The sequence below is a fragment of the Oryza sativa genome, chromosome 4, assembly GCF_034140825.1.
Source record: "Oryza sativa Japonica Group chromosome 4, ASM3414082v1".
Taxonomy (NCBI): Eukaryota; Viridiplantae; Streptophyta; class Magnoliopsida; order Poales; family Poaceae; genus Oryza; species Oryza sativa.
The window spans coordinates 31,216,424-31,222,500 of record NC_089038.1 but is presented as its reverse complement, the minus strand read 5'-3'; the positions used below and the strand labels follow the sequence as shown (position 1 = coordinate 31,222,500).

Genomic DNA, 6,077 nt, shown 5'->3' with positions numbered 1-6,077 from the left:
GTGCTTGATTTGTGAAAGTGGTACCAACTAACTCCAGCAAATCCTTCATCATTAGCTAAGGCTATGTTGCCTGCGTCCCTGCGAGTGAGAGTGAGAGACATTATAGGTCTACAGTTCTCTACATATACCAATGAAATGACTATTAAGGACACTTATCCTACGAGGTTTCCCACCAATCACTTAGGAAAACATGCAAAGGATAAAAAGGTTACATGTGCAGGTCGCACTGTGAGTGAGGAGGGACGGAGAGACCACACAATCCAATTGAGATACGCAGGGTATCGAATCAGAATGGTCCCATTAAAAAGAAGATGGTGCCAAAATCTCCAATCGGCAGATGCTCCAAATGGTGGTGCACCAGTGGTGTACTGGTGTCCCAATCAACCCGTATATGGCAAGAATAAATGGTAAGAGAACAATAACCACGGTAAGTATCATCAGTTCTCATCACCGTGCAAGCCCCTCTTGATTAATTGTATATAGGGCCTTCCAAGAATAATGCAAAGAGTTCTCTTCTAGTTCTAGGACTTGGTCTATTTTCATAGATGCGAACACTAAAGCAGAAATTGTTATATCATATATGTCTTAGAATTCACTTATCAAAGCTTCAAAATAACATTAAAATGATTCACTTGACATAAATCCTAATTTTCTATCTATATTTATTTTGCAGTTCTGTAGAGAAGTTCACATATCTCTTCTATAGATCATCATAACCGAAGTGATTTGAGTTACAGAAGCTAACTACATATAATTAATTGTGAGTATTTTACGGTGGTATCTATCGGTAGTTTGGTACTATTCTACGACCAATATTATCGTCTAAGTCATTAATTTATAAGTTCTACTATCAGTAGAAAAAATATTCTACTATCGGTAGTTCAGGTGATAAGATAAACTAACATGATCTATTGGATGAGAAAAGATACAAGGTCTGGATTGATTCTACTAGTAGTAGAAACCACCATAGAATTGGTATATAAATCATAAGGAGTAAAATAAAATAAAACTGGGGAAGCTTATAGCTAGAGTGATATCTAAACATCCGCTGTACTGCTAGTAACCTGGTTGATTTGGAAAAAGCAAAACGCAAGGGTGTTCGAAGGGATCGAGGCAACGATTCCCCAGCTCTTTTCTGCCATGGGGGATGAATGGGAGACTTGGATAGCTGCAGGTCTTGTTAGCCCCATGTGTCACTCTGTAGCAACTCATTCTGTGAGATTTTAGCTTTCTTTTTATGTCTGTAATGGTGGTGCATTGACGCACCGCGCTATATTGTACATTCCCTTTCTTACTCTTAATATACATCGGCCGGCTATTCGCCGGCCCGGCGAAAAAAACTGCTAGTGCCTGTGCAACAGTATTTTTGAACTAGTAGAAAATTTAATTAAATAATCAATGTAAATTTGTAACAAGTATAATTTAATGGTGTATTGCATGGAAATGCATGCCCTAATCTCTTCTACTAAGGTTGGCGACAAAAAAAGTTAATGCATGGGAGTGCCACATTTCCCCAAATTCTACATGCTACCATCAAATTGTGTGCAATGCCTTTTAGGACAACTTTTTAGGAAAACACTACTAGGCACAAGAGAATTTCTAGTTAAGTGAGCACAAAGAATACATGCGTGAACATAATCATTCTCGATATTTCATTCATCTCTGGTGCAAGTGCAATAATTTTGCCTGGTGGACCTCTGGAAATAGAATAAATCCTTAAGACCCCTTAACATTTCAACCCTGGTTTGGTACTGATTACATCATGACCTATTCCGATAGGAAGTGTCCTTACCAAATGGGTGACCAGCTAGGAAGTCAAGTGTTATACATGCTGAACAAACCCCCAGTTAAAGGCAAAGCAGACCTATGGGATTTATTTCCAGTGGACCTAGTATGTTTCAACTTTCATCTATCCATTCCTCTCATTTTATGACAGGATTTGTTTTTTTCCCACCATTTTCAGCACTAGGCTCTAAAGATGGATAATGGTAGTCTTATGCATCAATTCAATTCAAATATATAATATTAAACCTTAAAAACAACTATCAAACTTGTTGCAAAATTCTATTTTGTCCCAGCCCATTGCAACACAAGGATCTAGTAATATTAATTATTCTACTAATGCCCTGCCCTTTTACAGTCAGAGATTCAGTGGGCGAGTCACTACTAACTCCGTAGGAGCCAAGGATGCAAGCGGGCCAACCCGCGAACCCGTTTATAGGCAAAATTAGTGAGTAACCCGCGGGTTGACTCGTGGGTTACTTACTAATTTGACCTATAAATAGGTTTATTAATTGACCCACTTGCATCTATACAACGCGGCAAGCCGAGCCATAACGTGAAAACCCACAGATTACTCTTTATTTAACATATAAGTAGATTCGTGGGTCGACCCGCTTGCATCCCTACTAGGAGCTAGTTAGTGCTTTTGTGTATATATTTTGCTGGATCGGCCGACAAGCTTTTGTGTATATATGTCTTGCTAAAAAAATGTGCGTGTTGCTTGAAATTTTTAGCTTTTGTGTATATGTCTTGCTAAAAATTTCAAGCAGCACGCACATGTCTTTTCCAACACATCTACTGATTGAATCTACGATATTGAGCATAATAGTAATATGAGCTATTCAAACATGATTTTAATTATCCATAACTATATTCACAGCTACACTATGTTAACAAAATCATTCGGATATGATAAATGGTTCGAATAGAAGTACAATAAAACAAACATTTCTTATAAAAACAAGACAATTAACATAAGCATGCATGTCACGGTGATGTACCATAAATCTGTTGATGTAACTATTAGATTCTTATATGCGGGATGAACCAAATGCTCCCATCCATTTCCAGGCAAAAGAAGGCACATGCATGCCTGAAAAAGTAGCTTGAAGCTATTGAAATTAATATAACAAAAGCTAGCTAGGTTCTTTTGTCAAATAATGGAGTTATAAAGATGATCGAAGATCAATGCCTTTATTTGTACTGAGTTAGGTTGAAGGTAGAGTACTACTTACAAGATCATGGATATCCAAAGATTCAATGTGTGTGTATCTAGAGGTAATTAACTTGGCTTTTGCTGGCAACACTGGGGTACAAAGAGGACTGTTGAGGTGTTGTTACAAAAAAAACTCACTAGATCGAGATCACACAAGGCATGCTCACGTGCGAGCAGCCAATAGGAACAGGCGAACAGCTCAATCCCCAGTCCCAACCAACCAATGAGGCTCCCCAGTAACAGCCCGAGGGGATCATGCCAGCCTAACAGCCCATATCGAGAGGATGCCACATCCTCAGGGCCCACTATATCAATTTAAAAATGGAAATCAGGCCAACCAATCGCGAGTCATCATCACATCCCTAAAATGGCAAACTCTATGATTGATGAAATATTTATAATAAAGAATCCATTGAACAGTGATCGCCATATGATTCCAAGCCCAACTTGCCTGTGCCTGTGCCTATAAATGCAGGCCATACCTCCCGATTGCAATGCACGCTTGCAGATCAAACCACATGATAGAAAAGCAGCCATGGTAGGGGAAGGAAGAAGAGAAGTAGGAAGAGTACCTGTACTGTTCAGTATGCAGTAGAACCACTGAGGCAGCTTCTGCTGGGTTGCCATGCACTGTGAGGAGGAGAACGGGATGCAGCCAAGGATGACTTGCCGGCTCCTGGTATTGGGGGAATCTCAGCTTTGCTGAAGCGCCTTGGAGTTAGCCGGCAAGTCTGTCCTTGGCTACACCTAGCTCTCTTCTTCTAGCGTTTGGCTCTTGAGCATCCTCGAGGGCCATCTGTACCGTAGCTTGTTTGTGCCGACGATTTCCACCAAGATACATACGAATGAGTAAGTATGCAATGCTTAAAGACTGACTTATTACCTCAGAATCATGTCTCTTCAGCTCTGCATGTGCATTAGTGCATACATTACATGTTCAACATCTTGCTGTTCCTTCTGCAATGGACATGCATGAACTTGTAAGCAAGAAAAAAAAAATGGAGCCTTGGATACAGGCTCAATCTTCAGTTGATAACAGACTAAAGTATATTAGTATCTTACCATTTACTAACCATTATCATATGCTAATCCTTGGTTTTTGAAGAAAATGAAGATATATGTCTTGTATTGCTTTATGATCATATGAAAAGCCAAGAGAAACCATGACCATCACTGCGCACAAGAAAGATTCCTCGCGAGGCTCCTGATTACCACAGTAGTCCTTAGGGTGTCATAGCACATAGATTGTGGATGTAAAAGAAAATGTTAAACACGTACGACAGAAGCAGAAAGGTACATCGCAGATTGATGTAGCCATGAATTGAAGTGCCAGAACTGATCAGTGTTGTATCCCCTAAAAAAGAGAACTGATCAATGTCGGTGGTCCTGCCTCATTTCCTCTGAATAAAGCGATGTACTTAATCATTACTAACAGGTTAGATGGCTAATTAAAAGCCTAAAAGAGAGATGTTCACAATAGCATTGAGTAGAGATCTTTCACACACTAGCTAATGCTAGTAGTCTAGTTAATTTTCCCAATGGGTATCAATGGATAATGCTCAACATAATTAGATGGATCATGATAATCAATACCCCTTCTCAAGAGATAAATGAGGGGGCAAGTATCTGCCATTGACTCTTGTTGCAGTAGGAAATAATGATGATATTAATTGAGTTAAAACTTTTCTGCAATGTGTGTGACACAGTGACAGTATCAGACTTGACAGTGAACATAAAGTTTTCTTTAACCCCCCCCCCCCTCCCCCAAAGTCCCCAACCCCCCAAAAAAGTTAACTGGTGTATAGATGCAGGCACATGTTTTATCAGACTATGCAGATAAGTTGTATAATGTTAAAGGTAGGCAGCTAAAATGTAAGACATGATCCAAGACATGGCACTTTCGGACATATATAGAAGTAATGAACCATATGCATCGAACAAATGGTAAACGTTGCTGGTGCACTTTTTTCTGCAACAATTACACAATCCTGCAGCTTTGCAAATAAAGCTGCTCAAGTTTAGTGAGAAGTGCGGAATGCAATTCCATTACCTCTCCATGCTTCCCCTCTATTAATCAGTACAATTTTTATTCCTAGTTGATGTCATGTTGGGAGGTGTGCTTCACAACCTGAAAAGAGGCTAAGGTGCAGTAGTAATTACCTTTTTAGCCAGGAAAAAATTAACAAACGCTACAGATGGTGAAGGAGATTTCTGAAGAAGGCTCGGGAGGTCAGCAAGTGCACGGTTGCTTGACTGGATAGGCTGATTGGCAGCAACACAAATAGGTTACATTAATTGTTCTGAGATTATCCAACGTTATTGCAACATAAATCTGAAGTAGAATGGTGTGTTAACAAATCATGTGATAATGCAGCAGAATAAGGTGAGTATATCACATGCTATTGTCAACTAACCACAAAAATAAAAGAATTAAGCTTTCAATGTCAGAAATCTACAAATCATGGACCACCAGCAAGACATGTTACAACTTATGGAACATCTTGATTCATTTCATGATAAACTAGCATAAGCGAAGATTAAGCAAATTTAAAATTTTTCATGTACTATGAGTAAAACAAAAACTTCAGATGGAAAGACCACAAGTAGTCAACTTCTACCTGATAAATAACAACAATGATAGCAAGTATTGACCTTACAATTTCAGCCTACAATATGTTTAAGCAAGTATACAACACTAATAACCACAAGGAAATCCCCCAATAAGAATATCAGTGAGTGGTTATTGCCACTGGTACTAACTTGATCAGTGCAGGAACTGTTCAGATATATAATATACATCTAGCTAGCAAGTCCAAATTGACAGTATTTTCGTCAAAAAAAGAAGTCCAAAATGTAGATTATGCTGATCCAAGTATCAAATGAAATTAGCATTGCAGTCATATTTTTTAGAATATATCTTGTCTGTTAAATAGATGAAACCAGACCAAGATGTAGATAATTCAGATTAGTTCTAAACCGAAAAAAAGTTTTCACCAAAAACACCAACTAAAAGTAAACTGCATCCATATTGATGACAAATCTTGTGTATAATACATAAATAGACGAATTATAAGCATAT

At 38.6% G+C, this 6,077-nt stretch overlaps 1 long non-coding RNA gene across 1 annotated transcript; it reads right to left on the bottom strand.

Annotated features, from left to right (window-relative positions):
• Positions 1–3,633: 3,633 nt before the first annotated feature.
• Positions 3,634–4,201, bottom strand: LOC136356377 (uncharacterized). The gene is made up of 3 exons (XR_010741131.1): positions 4,061–4,201; positions 3,882–3,955; positions 3,634–3,794 (listed from the first exon to the last, which is right to left on the bottom strand). It is a non-coding gene; the product is annotated as an uncharacterized lncRNA (long non-coding RNA).
• Between the last annotated feature and the right edge of the window lie 1,876 nt (positions 4,202–6,077).